We start from the raw sequence: 20405 nt of genomic DNA on the forward strand, positions 1-20405 counted from the left end.
AAATGGTTTTCAATTATTATAAATTATGGGTTTGTTCTTAAATATTCAATTAAATTGCATTCACTATGATTAATGTGTCTTATCTTTTTCTAAATAAAAAAAAAATCCTGGAGAGAGGTTTAATTAGTAAGAATTCAGAAAACAATTGGATGTCAAATTTAGTTGGCAGAAAAACTGAGAAATGGAGAATAAATTCAAAGAAATTACAAAGAATAAATTCAAAGAAATTACAAATTGCAAAAACTCCAAGTTTGTTCTGAAATTTGGAAATTTAGACATACTTTTAGAAAGGGATTTTTCTTTTCTGTCAAAACACTGTCTTAGCTTTCCCTTTAGGGCAACATCATCAACAAATCAGGACAGCAGAGGACAAAGTTTCAACATAGGAAGATTAATGAATGGCTATGGGCAAACATGCTAGCTGGAACTGGAGCTTTATACCCTATGAACATTTCAAGGAGACAGAAAATGTATTAGAAAATTTGCTTTAACAATTCTGTTTCCAGATTGTATGAAAATCTGGAAATTGCCTCTTCTCCTAATGCAATTAGGTGATGAAATGAAAAAAAAGTACTTGCTACTATAACTAGGATGTTACACAAGTAAGTAATAACCTGGAGTCTTCCTCCTTGAGTCTGTCTGTCTGCTCACACTTCTATCCACTCTGTGTTGCACCAACATATTCTCAGTCCTGACTGTCATATTGTCTATTTTTTGTGCAATTATTACTGAGTTCTCCTCAGTTTGTAATATCATACAGTGCTGCAAAGAGAGGGGATTTTCAAGATGGGTCTGACAAAGAGCAGTATAAGAACTTTTCATTTCAGCAAAGTATATTTGATCAAAAAGGAAATTTTGGTATTCCCTGTCCCTTAAAGCACGTTTGGAAACAAAACAAAACAACTGTAAAACTTAAAAAATATTTTTTTAACCTCAGTTAAGCTGGCAGGCAGACTTTTTTGCATGTAAATATTTCAATTCCTACTGATATCAAAGCAAAAAAAAAGTTAAAGATTGAGCTTTTATATCAAATTTGAGCTTGAAACCCCAATAGTTTCAGACTTTTATGGCAAAAGAGACTATTTTTATACTTTAGTGTTTTGTGCATCATGGGGCAATGCAATTCCTTCAACCACACTATAAATTTAATTTAGGCTAATACCATATGTGTTCATTGGTTCTAAATACATTCATTTGGGTCACTCCAAAAAGCTTCATTTTATTGCAAGAAGTTAGAAAAAAAGGGGTGTCTACTGCCTTAAATTTAGAAAATCTAATAGGAGCTCACAAAGCTGATGTCTTCCTTTAAGTGCTTTTGGCACTTGCTATTGTTATGGGAATGGCTCAGGAGTCTCTCTGGCAAGAATAGATGCAGCAGATAAAATTGCTTTCAATCCACTGATTTGTTTAAACCTTTAGGTCCATTGCATAATCATGTTTTAAACCTATTAAAACAAATGGGTAACAAATGTCTTTTAATGTTTTGCAGAAGGGGAAAGATTGACACACTGGGAATGTACATACTTCTTTTTCTTTGCACAGTATTTTTTTTTAATTGCAGACTAAAATCTCAGCCCTTCAGAATACAAGAATAGCAAATTAGATATAGTAAACTTTAACTGTTCTTATTTTATGATAATTCCCTTTTTGAAAACCGTATTGCAAAAACATTCCACATTTAATGTAAATAAAAAAGAACGTTAATGAAGCAAGTCATATGATTAACAGAACTGGCTCTGTCTTCCTTGGCTTAGTGTGAGCTGTGGCAATGAAATAAATCCATTCCCATCTGTTAATGAGAATTTCAGTATGCTTAACAAAGCCTCAAAATTCAGCAGTAAGATAAACCAAACATGAAAATAGTTCTGTTTACCTAAACTTTGCTTTTAGATAAGACAATGGAAAAACGGGAGAACTACAGTCAAACCAAAAATATAATATTCCCTCTCTGAACGATTTCTAGCACCGGTATGCACTCTGTGTTCCTCCCCAAATGACGAAAGCTGGATGCAAAAGGAATAGAGGAAGTTGTTAACTCTTTTCCTATAGATGTAGATCACAAACACTGAATTTATGAAGGTATGAAGGAAATGGGTAGTTCTGTTTAGTGATTTTAGTTTATTCCTTCAACAGCTAAACTGAAAGGTTAATGTATATTTCCTCTGATTCTTATGAGACGTGATTGTGAGACTGTCCTCAGCTTCTGATTTTATTCTCAGAAATCAGAAAGATTTACCATGCCATAGGAGAATGTTCCTGCTTTCATTTTGGAGTGTGATAACATGCTTTTAAGTCTCTTCTCTTTAAAACTGAGAAACATTGTTTTAAGATGGAAATTTCTGGAAGATTATTCAACATCCATAGGGTGCTGTAGATGTAAAAAAAGGTTGAACCTTCATGATAAGTTACTTCACTACAGTCATTTCTTTTGCTTATGTAAATGCAGTATTCTGGTAGAATTTTTCTATTATGAGCACTAGCTAAAAGTATTGAATCAACATGGAGGTACACAGGGGCTGAGGAAAATCACTGTTTCAATATTCCCATATTAAACTCCTGTGAATAAGTGTTTACTGAAGAAAATCTGAAATGCAGGTATGGAGGTACATGTTTCACTATCTCTTTAGATTGTATCAAAATGCTTGAAAATCTGTATATTCAGAATGCTGAATATTCAAACCATTAAAAGTATTTCAAATTAATGAAGAAAGGTAAAAGAAAAGAAATTGAAAGTTTTGAGAAACTCCTCAACTTTTTTAGCAAGGTCTAATAAAATGTTGTATATTTTTCTTCTTACATATGTATATTTGCAGAGGAGAAAAAACAAACAAAACAAATCTTAGAAGATGAATGAGAATGGTCTTTTGGGTTCTGGCACAGCCCTTCTGGAAACCATATATTGACTCCAGTCCAAATGTCGTCAGCATCTATTGCCATCTGTGAATCAGGGATAGATCCCAGGACTTTTTCAAGTTGATGTAATAATTCTGGTTTGAAGTGAAACTACTAGCAAACTCAGGAAAGACAGCAAACCTGATGTGGAGGCTAGCACATATCACCATTATCATCAGGACAGAGTTGAGTTCCTTACACTATGATAATATGCTATTTAATGATAATAAAACAAGTGTAACTGCACTGGGCTTGCTGTTGATGGGTTCTCAATAGACCTGCTCAGAGGAAGCATTAGGACACAGTAGTCCTAGGTTATATCCAGTTTAAGGAGTCTAGGAGTTTTTCATGCTTGGCAACTATGTCAAGATATTTTTTTTAAATATTTTTTCCTAGAAATGATAGTTCTTTATCAAATTTACTTAAAGTCCTAGTTAATTTAATAAGCAACATTAAATTGTGTAAAAACATAAAAAAGCAAGTTTTTCTGTAAAAACAGAGAATAACATAACACTGAAGGAAGATTAACCTAGACAAAACAGAAAACAGTGGGAAAATACATTGTACTCCTTTGTATCAGTGAATGACAGAACTAACATATTTATGTTAGTTAAAATTTATTTATTTTTGTGTCAAATAATTTGGATCTCTTTTCCAATTATGAAAATGAGGGGTTTGTTTGTTTGTTTTTGGTTTGCATATGGGTTTTTTGGTTTGGTTTGGTTTTTTTGTTTTGGTTTGGAGGTTTTTTTGGTGGATTTAAACTTCATAATACATGTTTTAGGGTTCCACAGTTCAGAGATATTTAGATATTGTGAGTTTTTAGAAAACTCCACCAGCTTAAGCACTTCATTCAAGTTGTTTTCAGTCAAGCTTCTACAAAGTGATTTGTGTTTATGAAGTCTTCTGTTTCGATACTCAACTTTGCAAAGCTTTTGACCAGGCCCATTAAGACATGTTCAATAATCAGACACCTGGGCTTTCTTCAACAGCTTAAATACAAGCATCAATTAACTTCTGAGATGATCACATGCAAACAGTAATATTTAGAAAAACTGGACCTTATTTTTTTTTATTTTTCAAGACTAAAAGCACAAGTTATTTGGGTTAACACTAGTTTATAGACTAGTAAATATGTTATTGACATCAAAATCAAAATATGATGGGTGTATCATGAAGTGTTAAGATGGACTGATTACCATCATACTACATTTAAAGAATACAAATTCTAAAATTTCCTAGAACTTCCAGGGTTAATGTATCACTTCCTGGATGAAGGGAACGTGGGATAGTCAGGATGACTTCACTGTGTTTGAGACTCCAACATGCACAGGTGGCAAGTTCAGCAGTATGGAGAACATACATTCACATAATTAAACTTTAAAACAGAAGATCAGATCTGTTTTTTTTCCCTTATTTGTTACATACTACTGAATTTTGGGTAAACTTATTAAACTACATTTTCTTCTATCTATTACTTTTATTTGGATGGTTTTGGTGAGTAAAAACATGATAAGTGGTCTTTTTATTCAAATAAATGTATGTTTTAATAGATGTAAATACCAGTATAGGAAATCTGAATATTAAGTTGAGGTTTTATTGCTTTCATCTGAACACTGACATCACAAGTTGTTTTCTTATCCTGCAGTTGAATCTGAATGGTCCTTATAACTTTAAAAGAAACAAATTAAAAAGACATAGTAATAAGTGTTCCATAATAAAAGACGAGATAGTAAAAAGTGATTCGAAAAGGACAATACATTCGTGTATGTATGTATTTTATGTACATACATACATAAAAGTAATGGAATCATTTAGATTGGAAAAGACCTATACGATCATTGAGTTTACGTACACACATTCACACATGGATCTATTACTATGACTCAGATTTCTCTGAGGTCTGAGAAGTAACAATATGCATGACAACGAATGTGTTAATAGTCTTTTCAACCATGAGCAGAAACGCATCCTCCAGTTTTAAGACAGTGCATCCTAATGCTATTTTAAACCATAGGGGTTCAGGTTAACTGACAAAATTTACTTTGATAGATGATCCACAGAAAGCATGTATTAACAAGCTGAAGAAAAAAACCAAAAAATCCCAAACTTCAACGGGAAAATCAATTAACCACTGTATAAGGATTACAAAATTTAACCATGGGGAGAATACATCTAGTGGGTTGCCTGTAAATTATGTGTAGAAAACTAACTCTCACAACCAAGCTGCTCAAGCACTTTTCTTCAGAATCTGGTATGTAAGATCAACCACTCTGGTTTTCTGTATCGATACAAAGCTTAGTATTTACTTTATTATCATTAAAGAAAAATTACATATTTTACTCTTTGTATTTAGTCTGATGGGCTGCCCTTAAGGCTTGATTTCACTTTGGATATATTAGGACTTTAGCCATGCCATTCCCATGCCATTCCCATGGCTCCAAGCTCTTTCCCTGCTTCCTTTGTCATGTGCTGATCATAGCACACTGCAGCTCTCATCTGATCCATGTGTCTGGACTCACTGGGTGCTGTCCCCTTGGCCCAGCCCAGCAACCCTGGGACTATGTTTGACCCTGCCTTCCCTCACTGGGCCTGTTCCTGACCTCAGCACATGCCCATCCTCAGGGAGATGCCCAATGCCTGGGTTGGGTGTCCTGGTGCCCCTGGTGGCCCTGCTTCTGGATGAGGCAGTGGGATGGGCCCTGCCTACCCCTTCTGTCCTGATGGGCCCAATGCAAGACCCTATGGTTTCCAGCAGCGTGGTCACATGAAGCCACAGCCCCACATTCTGCCCAGGCATTGTCTTCCTTTGTATTCTGGTCAAGTTTTTTATGGTTTGAAAGCAACCACCAACTCTGGAGGACACAGTCACAGCCTGTCACTGAGCTGGACCAAATAACAAATAAAGACATAATAACAGTGTCTAAACCACAGCTGCTATTCCTGATGTAATTTTTTCCTATTTTCTTCAGTAAGTATAGGTGATCACAAAACCAGAAGTAGGTAAAGCAAAAGATTCAAAGAAAAATATAAATTAGAACAGACATACGGCTTCAGGTTGACTATAGTGACAGAATAATGTACTCTGGGATGAATCAGGTCCTTAGAAAGAGAAATTATTTATCAATATTTAAGTTAAAATTAATATTTAAATGGGAATTTATAAATAAAATTCAATAAATAGTAAAAATATTTAACAGAGTCAGCACTTTGGTCATAGTAATTCACCACTTATATAGTATAGTTTACAATATACACTTAATAATAAACCAATATTTAACAATAAAGTCTGTGCAGTAATCATTTTAAAAAAACAAAACTAATGGAAGTGTTTCATGTGTGACACAAACCTTTACTGGTTATTCTACATTGCTTTTTTCATTCATCTTCCAAAAAATAACCCAAACCAAAACAAAACTGACAACATTTTAATTAAAAAACAAACAAACAATAAACCTAATCAACTTTCTGTAGCATCTCTCTGGTTTAGTTCACCTGAGATCTAATTTTTTTTTTAATTTGCGATCAAGTAAAATACCATTTCATTGCAAAACTCGATGTCTTATAAAAACGTAGAACTGTATTCCAGTAAATGCTCCAGATTAAACAAAATAAGAGACTCATGCTCGTAGTTGCATGTGTCTTTTAACTTATGTTTAGCTCCATCCATTTTTTTCCAACACAACAATATTATTGTGTTGCATTTTAAAGCCTTGTAAATTATGCACAATCAACAAAGCTATTATGTGACACTGCAGAATGTACAACTAATGAAAATGTAATCATCAGACCTTATCATTTTAGCTGAAGTTTTAATTTAATAATACAGTTTCATATTCCCAAGACCTTTTTTATCATGCCAATTTCCATTATCTAATCCAAAATAATTGTGTTGATTCTCCTAAATTATACTAATAGCATTCTGACCTACAGTTTCATAAGGTTTATGACAATGTGCACGTACACATCACATTAACATGTACATGCTGTAGTTTTCCTCATTAACAAAGGTTTTGAGAATTTATAATTTACCCTTGCAGATGTTCACTTCTGTGACCAGGCCACGGATTCAATTGCTTTCTTAGCTCCATAACATAAAGACTGCATCAAGAACACTGGATTTTCTTCTACTTTTTTCACTTCAGATAGTTGCTCATTTACAATACGATTTTCATTCTCTTGATGCCCCAGTTCTAAAGCTCAATTCAGTTTCAAACTCAAGGTTTTTTTTTACAATCATTAAATCAATGGCAAGGATCTATAATTATTAGGAAAATATTTCATAAATATTAAAAGACTTTACCTTAACTGCAGAAATGACTTGCTGACAGAATCTCCTCTTCATTCAACTCCCACCACCTGCTGGAGCAGGAAGAGAGGTGGAAGGGAGTGATCAGTAAGAAAGGTTGAATGAAGTTTGGTCTGAAGACAGAGAGAACTCTGGTTTGAGACCCTTCACCCTCCATATATGTCTTGAATATTCAGAAATTGAACATCTCAGCTCTCTTGATACTACTTTCCATTCTAACTTGAAAACTCCCTAAGCAGACAGCAACCAAGCCCCACACAGCTGCTCACTCACTCCCCCACCAGCAGGATCAGGGAGAGAATTGGAAGGGTAAAAGGCGAAAAACTTGTGGGTTGAGATAGAAACAGTTTAATAGCTAAAGCCAAAACTATGCACAAAAGCAAAGAAAAACAAGAAATGAATTCTCTGCTTCCCATGGGCAGGCAGGTATTCAGCCATCTCCAGGAGACCAGGGCCCCATGAGGCTAAACAGTTATTTAGGAAGAAAAATGCCATCACTCCAAACATTCCCCACTTCTCCCATCTTCCCTCCAACTTTATACACTGAGTATGATGTCATATGGTAAGGAATATCCCCTTGGTCTGTTTGGGTCCCCCTCATGCTGTGTCTCCTCCCAACTTTCCATGCACACCCAACTTCCTTGCCATCATGGCAGTAGGAAGAGCAGAAAAGGCTTTGGCTCTGTGTAAGCACTGCTCAGCAATTAAAAAAAAAATCTCTATTATTGATCATTACCATGATCAACACAAAGGTAAAACGTAGCCCCATACCAGCCACTGGGAATAAAATTAACTCTACCCCAGCCAAAACCTGTACAAAAGGAAATGCACAGCCAGTGGAAGCAGGGACAGGAGACCTAGAAGGGGTACAGGGATACTGAAAACTAAGGCACAGATGGAACGGGACTTGACAAGGGATGTGAAAAATAGCAAGACAGGATTCTATGAGTACATAGGTCAAAAAAGAAAGGCCAAGGAAAGTGTACACTCTTTAATCAATAAGAAGGGATAACTTGTGACAACAGATAAAGAGAAGGCTGAGGTGCTCAATGAGTTCTTCACCTCAGTCTTCACCAGCAGTCAGACTTTCCATGTCTGTCAAGTTCTTGAACTTCCAGGTGGAGGTTGGGGGAGCAGAGTCCTTCCCATCGTAAGCAAAGAACAAACTTGAGACCACTTGATGAAATTGAATATCCACAAGTCTATGGGGCCTGATGACATTCCAGGGTCCTGCGGGAACTGGCTGATGTTGAGAAGCCATTCTATCTGAAAAGTCATGGCCATGAGAAGTCCACAGTGAATGGAAAAAGAGAAACATCACTCCCATTTTTAAAAAGGGGAGAGAGGAAGATCTAGGGAATTACAAACCAGTGAGTTTCACCTCTGTGCCTGGGAAAATCATGGAACAGATCCTCATGGAAGCAATGTTAAGGTACATTAAAGACAAAGCAATCTGAGACAGCCAGCATGGCTTCACCACGGGAAAATCTTACCTAACCAGTCTGGTGGCCTTCTATGACGGGGTGACTGAAATTGTTGGCAAGGGAAGTCCAAATGATATCATCTACCTAGATTTCTGTAAGGTATTTGACGTGGTCCCTCATGACAACCTTATCTTTAAATCAGAGAGACATGGATTTGAAGGGTGGACTTCTCAGTGGATAAGGAGTTGGTTAGATGCATACAGTCAGTGTTGTGGTCAATGGTTCTATGGCCAGGTGGAGGTCAGTGATGAGTGGTGTCTCTCAGGACTTTGTCTTGGGATCTATGTCCTTTAGTATCTCTATCAATGACATAGGGAGATTGAGCGCACCTTCGTCAAGTTTGCAGATGATACCAAGCTGAGTGGTGCAGTTGGCACAACAGAAGCACAGGATGCCATCCAGGGGGACCTGGACAAGCTCAACAAGTGGGCCCATGAGAACTTCAGGAAGTTCAACAAGTCCAAGTGCAGGGTGCTGCACCTGTGTCAGGGCGATCCCAGACATGAGTACATTGAGAGTAATCCTGTGGGGAAGGACTTGGGTGTTCTCATGGATGAAAAGCTGGACATGAGCCAACAGCGTGCTCTCATAGCTCAGAAGGCCAAGTGGATCCTGGGCTGCATCAAAAGAGGGGAGGCCAGAAGGTTGAGGAAAGTGATTCTCCCCCTCTATTCTGCCTTTGTGAGACCACACCTGGAGTACTGTTTACAGGTGTGGAGTCCTAAGCACAATAAAAATGTGGACCTATTAGAGCAGTTCCAGAGGAGGGCCACAAAGATGATATGTAGGCTGGAGCACATCTCCTGCAGAGACAGAATTAGAGAGCTAGGATTGTTCAGTCTGGAGAAAAAACTCCATTGCAGCCTTCCAGTACTTAAAGGGGACTTATAAAAAAGAGGGAGAGTAACTTTTTACATGGGCACATAGTGATGGGACAAAAGGGAAGGGTTTTAAACTTATATTTAGATTAGATGTTAGGAAGAAGGTCTTTATTCAAAGGGTAGTGAGGCCCTGCCCAGAGAAGTTGTGGATGCCCTATCCCTGGAATTGTTCAAGGTCAGGTTGCATGGGGCCCTGGGCAACCTGATCTAGTGGGTGGTATCCCTGTTTGAAGGATGTCTGTAGGAATATTCCTTATTAGTGACCCATTTTTTCTGTTCACCAAGCAAGTTGCCAAAAAGTATTATGATGTGTTTCAGCTTACATCTATAAAATGAGATTCTTTTCAGTGTAGTCAACTACATCTCCAGACCAGTTTATTCGCAAAAATGCATTAATTCAGTGACAGCATGGACATGAATTTTAAGAACAGATAAAAATGCCTTGCAGAAATGGGCAACAGTGAATGCACTTTTCAGTACTGGGGTCATAAAAAGAGTTCAGATAGCACCAGTGCACAAGTCTTTCAAAAAAAAAAAGATTATTTTCCATGACCAGGAGCTAAATAAGTTTATTTCTTTAATATTATATCAATAATTGCATTAATATTATATATTTTGTAATCATTGTTCTGCCTTTCACATGATACATTCATAAAATGGGGTAAGTTACACAAAACGAAGGGAACAATAAGATAAAAATAAAAAAAAACTGCCTCAGTTGCCTGTTTGCTTGCATTTCAAATTATTCAGAGGCATAAAAGGCTAGAAATCATATAATAGAAAGCATTTCAATGTCTGTTCTATTTATATTATTTTGCTCATCTAGTACTGCATTGTTTTGCTGAATAATTCAGCTGTTCATATATTTTCTTCTTGACAGTTCTAGCTGACCTCAAGTTCAAGAGAAGGAGAAATTAAGTATATGATGTTCAGACATAGTTTCACTTAGTTTTTTTGTTTCCTCTTGTCCAGAATTCTAGAGAGTAAACTACATATATTTATATATACTAGAACAGATCTAGACTGTAAGCCAGGGAATGACAGCAAATTGTACTACTCTGGACATAATCCTTTCTCACATTAAAAGGTGCAATTCAGCAGACACATCTAGGGTGAATTTCACCAGTAGATTTTGCAGACTTCTCTTTAAATTTCTTTAGAAACAAGTCATCGTGCCATAGCTACGTGATCAAATAAACTGTTTCTAAAGGAATTGATTGTGCATAGTTTTTTCTCAAATTCTCTTTCTTCAAGTGCTTTTGCTGCCCACACAGACATTGGTAGTGATCTATACAAAATGCTTTTGTCAATGGCAAGCATGATAGACATTTTCAGACTTAGGCACTATTTTTATGAACACAAATTTATGTAGAGCAGAACACATAATTGTATATTCCTTCCTACCAAACAGAATAAACACTCAGTTCTATAGAATGATCTAAGAAAATAATACCTGAATTTTTAAAATTATAAAACCTAAAGAAATAGATAAATAGGGAAGAATAAACCAAAAAAAAACTCAAACAAAACTCAACAACCAGAAAAAGAAAGAACTAGGTGAAAGTTTTGATTACGAAGTGCAAAGATTCCCAGAACTTATCTGAGCTCAGCAGGTAAGTCCTGCAGGATGTAAGGTAAGTTCTTAAGGTAACACAAGAAAATACAAACAAAGTGTAGTATATCTGGCACAGATACTAAATGCCTCTGCTCCTGTTATGCACCTCCACCACCGCTTGCCTATGTGTGATTCCCCTGCAACCTGTGGAGAAGACTACACTAGAGCAGACAACCACATTGCAGCCTGTATACTTCCCCATGATGGAGTAAGTAGATATTTCCTGAAGGGACTCTTTCCTGCAGAGTCCATGATGGAGCAGATTGCCCTGACAAGCACTGCAGCACATGTGGAGGAAGGAGCTGCAGGGATGGACTGTTATGGCTTGACCCCCCCCCCCCCCCCCCCCATTTCTTTCTGCTGCTTGGGATGGGGGAAGATAGAGGACTTAGGAATGAAGGAGTAAAGTTGAGCCTGAGAAAAAGGAAGGATGGAGAGGCAGTATTTCAGTTTATTCATTTTCCCCGATTCCAGTCTGTTTTGATTGTGATAGTAATTGGTTAGTGATCTCCTTTATCTTTATCTCTTTGTCTTTACCTAGACCCATGAGTTTTTACCTCTTATTTTCTCACCCGTTTCCTGTCAAGAAGGGGGAATAAGAGAGCAAGTAAGTGAAGGTCTGGCATCTGGTCAACCCACCACAACAACGTATCAAATTTTGTGCCAGTAGAAGTCATATCAATAACCAAGTGTCTGTAGAACTCTTAATTAAAGAGCAACTCTACTGCTATTATTTTGGAAATGGTTAATTTCCTAAAATGACTCTCTCATATTCTGATTCCCTGTTATTTTCCTGAGCTTTCTCTATATTTTGCTACTTCAGTTAAAGAAGTTGTTCATGTAAAGGCTAGTGTTCTCTTTGCAATATAAACTAGGTTTTGGAAGGGACTGCAACTCTTTCACTGGATCAAAGCAGACCACAGAATTATTTAACAGATAGGGCAGTGAGGCCACACAGAGATACACAAAGTATAGTCAGCACACAGAGTCCCCCTGGCAAGCAAAGAGTCAGACAATATTCAAAATATTTAAGAATTTTATAAAAATACTGAAGTCTTCTACAGCTAAATTAACTGGAACAAAAACTAACTGATGGATAGAAGAAAAGTGATCTGCAGAGGGAAACTTTTTTGTTTTGACAGCCTATTCCATAATTTTCTAGTACACGAGTCCCTGAACATCTTATGTTGCTGTTACATGGTTATGATGAGAAATAAAATACTCATAAACATAGGGAACAAATATATTAAAGACACATTGCTGTTATAAAACTGATTTATTTAGAACTCATTAATAAAGCGAGATATTAAACATTAGAAGAAAAAGCTCACGAGGAGGAAAATAGTTCTATAGGTACATTCATACAAATAAACTTTAACCACAAACAGGGCTTTTTTTACCTGAGGACTGCTAACACTGGATGGCTCATGTCTTTACAGCAAAACTCTTTCTCCCTTTAACTAGAGTGGGTAAATACATGTTGTGTACCAGGATCTGTCCTCTGCTAGTTCCTGAACAGGTTTTGAGGTTCATTTAGGAGAACCTATCTGACGCAGGCTAAAACCATAAGGTTCATGCCAATAAGTGAACAGAAGGGGCAGTTGTGAGCCAGTGCTCAAGCTTGTATCTTGAAGAAGATTTATTTACTAACACAGGTACAGCATGCAATTCTTTCTGTAAACTCAAATTCTCTTCTCCAGCCAAATACACCCTGATCCCTCAGTCACTCTTCACAGATAAGAGCTGCAGCCCCTTTAATTGATTCAGTACTGAGAGTACTTCTGCAGCTTTTGTTTGTATAAAGAAAGCAAACGACAACCAAAAAAACAGCTAAAGAGCAACCTGATATTTGCAAACATTCATAAAAGTCTGTCCTACCTAGTATTACACTCCCTTAACCATGTTAGCAACTTTTCAGGAAATAAAATTAAATTATACTTATCCCATTATAGAACTATAGTGTACTATGAGATAAAAAAATATGATTTTTTCTGTCTCTTACTAATGTTCCTCGGGAGAAACTTGGTTTTGTTTGGTTTGCAGTTTGTTTTTGGTTGTGGTCCTTCTTTGTGTGTGTGTGTGTTTGTGTGTGATTTGCTGAAAGATATCCATGGAATAAAGTGAGTAGTTGCAGGTGCAAAAATGTGAAAACTGGTAGAAGATATGCTGTCTAAGAGAGGATTTTTTAGTCCTCCTTTACTAACCTAGATAAGATGTTGAGACTGTTGCCTGAAAAAAAAATCAGGGGGAAAAAATCTCTAGACAATTTAGTTTTGAAGGTGAGATAAGGAAAGGGTTTTAATTTGTGCCTCTGAGGCACAAGGTTACAAGACACAAGCATCTCTCTGTTACAGATGTTTACAATTTTTAATACTGCTTCTCCAATCCCAGGTTTTGTCCACCCACTGGCTTTTGCCCTGGACCATCCTTGATCCGCCTCTTGGGAGTTGGGGCTGGGGTCTTTTGAGACCACCTCTTCATCAATCTTCATCTCCTTCAGAGCACAAAGGGTACACAGTCACCCAGTTTCTGACCGTGTTCTGCGGTTTAGGCTAAGATACAAGCATTCTCCAAACAGAACAGGCCTATCTTAGAGTGAGATTAAACATATTCTAATGGAATCCAGGGTTAGAATTAATATGGGGAGTATAGAATGGGGTTAGAGGGCTGGTAATCTATGTAGCTTCTGTGTTAAGGGTAAAGGAATGAAATGCTGCTGCTTCTAAATCTACTTCTGCTAAATAACCACTTATAAAACTTATAAAAATTAGAAAAATCAAAAAATCAGATGGACCTTAAAGCATCACTGTCAATCAGTAATTTCTTATCCCATAAAACAACTCCTGTGCTGTTTTTCATTTAACAAAATAACCTTGTCACACACAAGTAGTCTGAGCAACAGAAAGTCATATTTTTAAGACCACTGTTAGTGGTTGAAATGTAAATGGTCTGTATCTCTATACCACAACATTACATCTAGATAAAGTTATCGTGAACTAGAGAAATTAGATTGAGTTTAAATAAATAAAAGCAAATCTGCATCACTTGTAATTCTTCCCCCCCGCCCCTCCAACTTGACCTGGCAGCCTGTCAGTCAGGTACATTCCTCTTGATGTATCTTAGATTTCCCATACTCCTTACACTCCAGTTTTTTAGAATCTGAAGCCATTTCTGAACTGAAAGTTGTAAGGGAATTAATTACTATACCAACCACAAAAGCCTATGTTATATCATGATTTTGCTATGGTATGTTTGATTTGGCAAACTGGCTGAGGAGGAGGAGAAAACTCTCCACTTCATAAAATACTCCTCAGGTTTGGGGTTTTTTAGTGTAAGGTGGTTTATTTGAGGGGAAAGGATTTGTTTGTTTTTTTTGGTTGGTTGGTTGGTTGTTTTTTTTCATGTGTTCATATCCCCATTCTTTCCCTAATTTTGGATAGATTTTCCAATTTGCTTTCTTGCAACTCAGTATTTCAGTATTTCAAATCTGCTTACTTATCCTATTTGTTCTTTAGTTAACTAACAGATCTAGGTTGCACTATTGACTGCAGATGATGGTGTAAACTAACTTATCTATCTTAAAAGCAATGAATATTAAATTTATTGAATTGCTTTTAGTTATCACTGTTCTATAATGATCATAAATTACCATTATCTTGCTGCTTCTGTAAAAGACAATTAAAAATGTTTTATAAATACATAAGCAACAAAAGAAGGGCTAAGGAGAATCTCCATCCATTATGAGGGGGGAAATATTGACAAAGGATGAGGAAAAGGCTAAAGTACTAAATACCTTCTTTACCTCTGTCTTTGATAGTAAGACCAATTATTCTGTGAGTTACCAGCCCCTGAGCTGGAAGACAGAGACGGTGCAGAATGAAGGCCTTGTAATTCAAGAGGAAATGGTCGATGACCTGCCACACCACTTAGACACATACGAGTCTAGGGGGCTGGATGGGATCCACCCAAGAGTGCTGAGGGAGTTAGTAGAAGTGCTCATGGAGCCAATTTCACAGAATCACGGAATGGTTCAGGCTGGAAGATAGCACAGTGGGTCATCTGGTCCAACCTTCCTGCTCAAGCAGGGTCATCCTAGAGCACATGGCACAGGATTGTGTCCAGACAGTTCTGGAGTAGCTCTAGCGAGAAAGACTCCACAACCTCTGGGCAACCTGTTCCACTGTGTAGTCACTCGCACAGTAAAGAAGTTCTTCCTCATGTTTAGGTGGAACTTCCTGAGCATCAGTTTCTGCCCATTGCCTCTTGTCCTATTGCTTGGCACCACTAGGAAGAGTCTCCATCCTCTTGACACCCTCCCTTCAGATAATTACAGATGTAGATGCTCTGTCATCTCTTCTCAAGGTTGAACAAACCCAGCTCCCTCAGCTTTTTCTCATAAGAGAGATGCTCCAGTCCCTTAATCACCTTTGTTGCCCTCTGTTGGACCTGCTCCAGGAGCTCTTCCCTACTGAGGAGCTCAGAACTGGACACAGTACTCCAGATATACTCTTACTAGGACTGAGTAGAGGAGCAGGATCACTTCCCAAAACCTTCTGGCAATGCTTTTCCCAAGGTACAACAGAATGCCATTGATCTTCTTGGCCACAGGGGCACAACTGCTGGCTCATGGACAGCTTGTTGTCCACCAGGACACTTGGGTCCTTCTCCATAGAGCTGCTTTCCAGTAGATCAGCCCCCAACCTTTACTGGTGCATGGGGTTATTCTTCCCCAGGTGTGAAACCCTGCATTTGTCTTTGTTGACCTTCAGGTTGTTCTTCTCTTCCCATCTCTCCAACCCGTTGAGGTCCTTCTGAAGGGCTGCACGGGACTCTGGAATATTGGCCATTCCTTCCAGCTTTGTGTCATCAGCAAACTTAACTGAGGAGGAATCTACTCCTTCATCCAAGTTATTAATGAATAAGTTAAACAGTGGGACTCTGGGGGATCTCGCTGGGGACAGGCCTTCAACTAGACCCTGTGACATTGGTTGTGAACCTCTGGGGTCTGCCATTCAGCCGGTTCATAATCACTGTCCATTCAGCCAGTCCATGCTTCCTAAGTGAATGATTTCAATAATTTACTAGCAATCATGGCTAAATGGGGAGGTCCAGTTGACTAGAAGCTGGTAAATGTGATGCCCATCAACGAGAAGGGCCATAAGAAGGATCTAGGGAACTACAGATCTGTCAACCTGACCTTGGTGCTAGAAAGGTCATGAAGCCTATTATCTTGAGTGCCAATCATGCAGCACTTGCAGGACAAACAGGGGACTGAACCCAAACACTCTGGGTTTATGAAAGGCAGGTTTTGCTTGACCAACTGGATCTCCTTCAATGACAAGGTTACCTGCTTTTTGAATGAGGGAAAGGCTGTGGATGTTGTCTACCTGGACTTTAGTAAAGTCTTTGACACCATTTCCCACAGCATTCTCCTGGAGAAACTGGATGCTCATTGCTTGGATGGATGCACCCTTCAATGGGTGAAAAACTGTCTGGATGACCAAACTGAAATAGTGATGATGCATGGAGTTACATCCAGCTGGTAGCCAGTCACAAGTGTTCCCCAGGGCTCACCATTGTGGCTAATCCTGTTTAACATCTTTATCAATGATTTGAACAAGGGGATTAAGTGCATACATATTTAGTCAGTTTGCAGATGACAACAAGGTGGGTGGGAGGGCCGATCTGCTCAAGGGTAGAAAGGCTCTGTCCAGAAGGACCAGGAAAGAAATCAGTTGTATGGTATTCGACAAGCTGAAGTGCTGAAGTGCTGCAGTGGATAACTGTGGCTAGCCCAAGTTCTGTTACTTGTATATGGGATAGTAGCAGAGAGAAAGACATAGTAATATCAATTTGAAAAAGCTTTGCTTTGATAAATAACCAGGAGACCTATTTTGCCCTCAGAACCAAAACAAACTCTTGGTGACTTTATATTTCTGTAATCTGTATTTTGAAAACTCATACCTTTAGAATCATATCTTTCCAAAGCTGAAAACTGCTGTTGCAACAAACTAAAATTACATATTATGAAGTGACAGCCAAAAAGTTACATTTGAAAGATCTTGAAAGTTCAGCAACTATGGTTAGAAACATTTCAAGAAAAAAAAGAAAGAAAAAAAAGAAAAAAAAATCTGCAGATTCAGAGGGGGTAATAATGTTGCTGCAGTTATTCTAATACAAACTTGAAAGTGGTTGAAGCATTGTATTTTAACAGTGGATATTAAATCTTAATTAACCACTAGAACAATAAAGGATTTATAACAACATTCTGATTGAAGAACATATTGCACCACTCATCCACCTTTGGATTTTAAATTATCACTCTGTGGTAAATTAAAAATAACTCTATTTCTTCTTTCAGTACATTATCTCACGTCATTCATCATACCTAATGTATTCTAATTGAAGTTGTCTTTATTCAAAAAAACCACTGACTGCATAGAATACTTCAGTTTGAAAGGGACTTAAGATGTTTCTACTACAACATTTTGCTCAAAGCAGCACCAACTATTAATTAAGTCCATATTACCCAAAGCTCCGTGCTTTTGGGACTTGAAAATTCCCCAGAATGGTAAATGATAACCCCTCAAGGTAACCTATCCCACTGCTTAACTGTTTTAATCGTGAATTTATTTTCACTAGTATCAGGTCAGATCCTCTCTTGTTTCACCTTATACCATTGTTTCTCCTCCCCATTAACTTTCTTAACAGCCTGCCTCTGTACTTTTAACAATTTCCTCTAATATATTGGAGACTGCTATGAGTTCTACCACATCTGCCTGAAACTGTCCATGGTGAGCAAGTGCAGTTTCCTCAACCTCTTCTTGTGTGGGATGTACTCCATGCTCCTGGCCATGTGACTTGCTTCAAGACTATCAACACCTTCCTTTTGCTTGGGATCCCCAAGCTGGATGTATTCCAGATGCTGACTAACGAATATTAAGTGAGGAGGAAGAAGCAATCAGTAGATTAATTCTGTCTTAATTTAGTGGGTAGGTTCCTGCTGACACAAGTAAATATGTTTTATCTTTCTTTGCTCCTCAGGTACATTGCTAACTCAAATCTAGCTTACTGTCTAGTAGGTCACCTCAGTTCTTATCTAAAGAATTGTTCATTATCCAATTAGTGCCCAGCTTCTACCCCTGCAAAAGGTAAACCTGCAGAAAACAATTTCCACAGATTTGCTTTTGTATAAAATAGTAAGAATAAATAGTTCTATGTATACAAAGTTTATTTCTGGATAAATTTTAATTTCAGATAAAATAATGTTAGCAATTATAAACTGAGATAGAGGCTAGACAGTATGTTTGGTCAAAGAATCACAGAATAGTTGAGATTGGAAGGGACAAGTCCAATACCCTCAATAGGTTTTCCTAGAGTAGGTTTCCTGGAACCATGTACTGATGAATTTTTAAATCTCCAAGGCTTATGACTCCCCAGCCTCCCTGGGCAATCCGTGCCAGTGCTGAGTCACTTGTATAGTAAAAGAAGCTTTTCTCTATGTTCAGATGTAACCTCCTGTGTTTCTGTTTTGCCCTGTTAATGGGCATCACTGAAAAGAGCCTGGCTCAATTTACTTTGTACCTTCCCTTCAGATACTTATATTATTGATAAGATTACGCCTAAGACTTCTTTAGGCTGAACAGTCCCATCTTTCTCAGACTTTTTTCATATGAGAGATGCTTCAGAACCTTAATCATATTCATGATCCTTTGTTGGACTTACAGAAACTTATTGCGCTTATTACGCTTACTGTTTTTTATACTACAGAAACACAAACGGTGGCAATACTGTATAGCTGTAATAATTAATTCACCAACACATCTGTTCAGGAACTTTTCACGATAGTTTTGCTGTTCTAAGAATCTTCCAAACATGACTTTTTTGTTTTGATTTTTAAACTGATATTCTATTCAACTGTAATACATAGAAAATTGTAGTGATGGAAGCTAAAGGGAGTCTGCCTGTGGCAGCTGAGAAAGGACTTTCGTACCTACAATATGGGAACTAATATCAGAGATGAACTAATGAACCTAATGATCTAAAGATAACCACATCTCCTGTACTCTTTTAACACTAAAACTTTGCAAATAAGTCATGAAGTAGTTTAATTGTGTAAGCATAAAATCATATTACATCTGTAGTATATATTAAGCAGATCATACATTATTACTCAGTTGAGTTTATTAAAATGTCAGTAAAATAAATCATCAGGCTAATGTTAATTAATGATTAAGCAAAAAAATTAGCCCGGCAGGTGACTAGTTTATCTGCTTGAGGTGAAAATCAGTTTAATTCCTGCCTTGAGTCTTTCATGCTATTAGATTATAAATAGAATTTTACCCAAGTATAACAAAATTGTTAAACTTCATTATTGCATCTTAATAGCTGTAGTCTATATTTCATCTCCATATAAAATAAAAGGAAATCTATGCATAGAGTTGTAATGACCTGGGCTGACTGTAAATATAATAAAGTGCAAGTTGAGATTTCATGTTTAGGAGAGAAGAACAAAATTAAATGAAACAAAATGTTTCTACAAAACCTTTTTGGCTAATATAAAATAACTATAAATATAATTTAAATAATAATTTTAATGAAGGAAGAGAAGTAAACAAATAACTTTCCTCAAATCGCTGTGCTTGTAGCAAATAGCTTCCCCCACCCCTTCCTAACAAGAACATTAAACACCTGTGGAATACCATCAAGAACTGTGCGAATAGCTCACATGCTTTGTATTAGGATTATCAATTTTCTTGCTAATCCTGAAAACAGAGAATAAGAGTATGGAAAATTTGCAAATACAGCAATCAAAGTTGTCTCTATTCATGCTTGCTACTGTTATTAGTATCTGTTGCAGTTTTCAGATGTTGATGGTGCTGTTCCAGGAAAAGCTCTTAAGAGCTATGTTTTATTGCAGGGTATAGATTACTGAAGAGTGTTTATTCACCTAGAGAGACAGGTGGCTAGAGGGTAATTGCCATTTCTCACATATATAGAGTTCATAGTAAATTGTTACCCTAAAGCAAGCCTTTCAGAGAGGTAGAGGTGGTGTTTTCTTGCATCCTTGTGTAACTCAACTGTGCGTGTAAAGAAAAGATAGTTCCTTATTAAGGGAGAATACTGAAGAAATAGAGAACAATTGTCTACTTCAGTTTCAACTGCCAAACAATTTTTTAACTATTGATTGAGATGCTTCTTAGATGTAGAGACTGATTTTTTTT

At 37.3% G+C, this 20405-nt stretch overlaps 1 long non-coding RNA gene across 2 annotated transcripts in view; it reads right to left on the bottom strand.

The window, feature by feature from the left end:
- The window catches only part of LOC120322502, a 114466-nt gene that overhangs the window by 48551 nt on the left and 45510 nt on the right, over nt 1–20405 (bottom strand). For both annotated transcript variants that reach the window (XR_005562263.1, XR_005562264.1), the window contains exon 3: nt 7196–7254. This is a non-coding gene — a long non-coding RNA (uncharacterized LOC120322502). The remainder of the gene's footprint in view (nt 1–7195; nt 7255–20405) is intronic.

The sequence above is a fragment of the Pipra filicauda genome, unplaced genomic scaffold (genome assembly GCF_003945595.2).
Source record: "Pipra filicauda isolate LSUMZ 115617 unplaced genomic scaffold, ASM394559v2 scaffold97_size2427393_pilon, whole genome shotgun sequence".
NCBI lineage: Eukaryota > Metazoa > Chordata > Aves > Passeriformes > Pipridae > Pipra > Pipra filicauda.